The sequence below is a fragment of the Apis dorsata genome, unplaced genomic scaffold, assembly GCF_000469605.1.
Source record: "Apis dorsata unplaced genomic scaffold, Apis dorsata 1.3 scaffold_265, whole genome shotgun sequence".
Lineage (NCBI taxonomy): Eukaryota > Metazoa > Arthropoda > Insecta > Hymenoptera > Apidae > Apis > Apis dorsata.
The window spans coordinates 331,156-334,747 of record NW_006263543.1 but is presented as its reverse complement, the minus strand read 5'-3'; positions in this window follow the sequence as shown (position 1 = coordinate 334,747).

Here is a 3,592-nt window from a genome sequence, read left to right as displayed (position 1 = left end):
TTTCGGACAACAACAAAAATTTTCTCCAAATCTCTATATTCTATTTCAAAGTATTAATATTATTTGAACACTAAGTTCAATTTTTTTTTCTCATCCTTTCCCTTGAAACTACTGATTTTGTCATGGAATTACGCGAAAACTGTCCACTCGATCTTTCGGCTGGCGCCCGTTCAAGTTGAATGTTGGACAAATGTTTTAAATAATAAGTAGCAAATATTTCCGGGGATTTATTCCACCGGTGCGTACACGTTGCAACAGAATATTATTTATAGAGGCAGAAGCACAGTCGAGATAAACTTTCTGCTCTTTCCTATCTGAAACATTATTTTACAGGCTGCGCTGCGCGGGACTGAGCGCGACGGCAGAGTTTATTCTAATGAGTTCAGCCGCGGATTGCAATTTTACACGGATTTACATAGATATATATTTTCGAGGAAATATATCTTTATTTTAATTGCAGCGACAACCGGCAGCAAGATTAAATAACGAGAAATTGGGACAAGATTCGCGATTGAGATACGGGAAAGGATATTTGATTCTTTTTTCTTTTTTTTTTTTTTTTTTTTTCCTTTTATCGTGTAAAAACATCTGCACATATTCAAGGTAACGATAAGTATAAAATACCTAATTATTAAACGAGTAATAAAATATCGTAAAATATTACATTTCGATTTATACGAATTGCGTTGAAAATTGTACGAGTGACGAAATTTTTAATGCTACTCGACGTTATTTATTGATAATCGATCCATAGGTTAATGAGATTATTTCAAAACATGATTCTAATTTCTCTCTGTGGAATGTCGCAAACGGACAATTCCACAAATAATTCATCTTAAATTAAGTTATCAGCGATAATAATAATAATAAAAAGAAGAAGAAAAATTCATAAATTACTATTCCATAAAGATTCAGGCACTTCGGGTTTTAAAAATTATTATTTGTTAACGAATAAAAATGGCGGTGAACATACGCGTATATACAAGGTTCATTTATCAAAATTAAACTAGAGAAAAACAACGCAAATAACGTTAACCGATAGAAGAAAGATACAAAGAAATGAAAGCACAAAGGGATCGTACGCCGGCGAAAAATCTATTTCACCATTGGTGGAACGTGGCCCGACAATGGCGAGAGAGAAAAGTTATCCCTTTCCCTACGCTTCGTTTTTCCACTTCATCCCGGCGGTGCGGATTGTTGGCCGTGATAATTTACGACATGGCAATGGCCGTGACAAATCGTGTATGCAAACATTGTAAGGAGGCAGAGCTCGATAAAAACGGCACCACCTCTCTGTTCTCCGTTAGATGCAATAAAACCGAACTACACATTTTTCTCACTCTTTCACGGGACGCACAATGTCTCGTCACGGCCGTGTCTTTCGTCCTGAGAATATCTTCGACCGGTCGTAAACCCGGCGAGATGCAATCCTAAATGCCTCGAAATCCTTCTGTCACTGCGAAACACGTAAACACCGACGGATTTTTTTTTCACCGTGACAATGGCGGAGATTCGATCGCGGATAATTGTATACGTTTTCTTTCTTTTTTTTTTTTTTTTTTTTCGCCAAAAACAACATTTTTATACCTTGATTGTGAAACGATATCGAGAATAGAAATTTGGATGCAATCAATTGGAATGACATATATGCATGGAACGAGTGAGAATTTTGCATCAACATTTTCTTTTTTCCTGTTAAGTTCAAGAATCGGTTTCTTCGTTTTCCCCAAAAAATTCTCGAATCACCATACGTCTCCACGATCGTATCCGCCATTAGCGCGAGCTAACGTAATAAAAATGAGAATCAATAAAGTTAACAAAGCATCGAGGAGCTTCCCGATCGGAAATTGAAAGATCAGTCGTCCAGATGCAGCCAGCCGGCCGCAATCGATTCCGCTTGATTAATAAGTAGATACATCGCCGGTATCGATTCCCTCCTATGCTTGTTCCGGGCCAAGCATAGTTTGCGCGCGAACCGCGAAACCGGAAAAAACGCAACACCCTCCCCCCCTCTCTCTCTCTCTCTTCCTCTCTTTCTGTCCATCCTCCACCCTCTGTACCCCCCTTCTCCCCTAAACGATTTATCCCAGATTTTCGTCGCGGATAAACGCTGCCGTAAAAAATGGGCAGCTAATGGAAACGATAACGGACCACGTGAAATTAGCCGGTCGAGCGAATAAAAACAATTATCGGGCGCACGGGCTATCGCACGGCTACCACCGAAACGCGTGGTTCGAATTATTTATGGACTCCAGCTTCGCTGTTCCGCGCTTTATTATCCTCCCTCCTCTCTCCTCCTCCTTCGTGTGCGGAGAGAATGGAAAGGAGAGAGTTGGAAAAAAAGACAGGGGAGGGAGAAGAAAGAACGAGGGGAAGGAAAGGAGAGTAGTTGGTGTCCCGACATCGGGGTACTAATTATTATCTTGTCCTCGCGGATACACCTGTAGCTTCGAGAAATCGCGCCACTTTCGTCGAAATGAACATGACGACGGTGTTTTGTATTTCTCTCTTCTATTTCTCTTTTTCACCCTTCTCTATCCCCTTTCGAAACGATACGCAATCGTCGCCCCTTTTTTAAGGTTACAACTACCGTTCCAAATCGTTTCGCATCACTTGATCGAAGGCACCGATCTTCCAAATAGATGGAGCCACGTTTTTACGCGTCGTAATGCTTACATCCCCTTCCCTATATATACGAAAGCTGGATCGGTTTCGAAAGTCTCTATTAAGGGACTTGTACACGCGTCCATAAATTTCGCCTCGAGGATCGACCTGTCTCTCTTTGTGGCAACCGTTTTTTGGCACTTGGAATATTAGAATATTGGTAAATAGAATGCTCCCTTAACGTGGAATCGATAGATTTTTGCGTCTTCTATATATATTTGAGAACGGTTAGATGTAAGTGGTTTCTACTCATACTTATAGCGTTGCAAATAAATCTTCCGGAAGAAGATCTCACGGATCATCTTCATGACTAATCCGAAAGAGAGGATCGAGACAAGAAATCGAACAAGCTCGAAAGCGAGCGAGATTGCTCTGCAAAAGAAATTTTCTACTACTCAATAACGCTCGTCCATAAATTATCCTCATCGGGCAATACGAACACGTTTAAGGTTCCCCTCGATACAATAATCCTAAACCTTCGACAACTCGGCTCCATTAAGTTCCTTATTTTCGCATAATCGGCGCCACCAACCTTCTTCTCGCGCTTCTCCCGAATTTATGCTAATTACGGATCACGGATAAAGGCAGGCAGTCGTTGGCTGGTGATTCGAACGAGTCGCCGGCGTTGCATCGACACGGATAAAGGAGGCGGGAGAGGTAAGAGATAGAGAGACCGGGTCGAGAGTCCCTCGAGTCGGTCTTCTACATATTCATACGGGATTAAAGTCGGTGTTCCTTGGAGAAAGAGGGAGAAGGGGGAGAGCGAAAGACAAGGAAGAGGAGAATCGTTGGAGGAGGAGGCCGTCCCGATTATTCATGACACTGCAGAGCACGGGAGTGAGACCCGCGCCGGTTTTGTTTGCACGGTGCGAGGGAAACGCGTTCGCCGATTCCGTTGTTTACTCTCCCGCCTTCCGCAGATAAGATT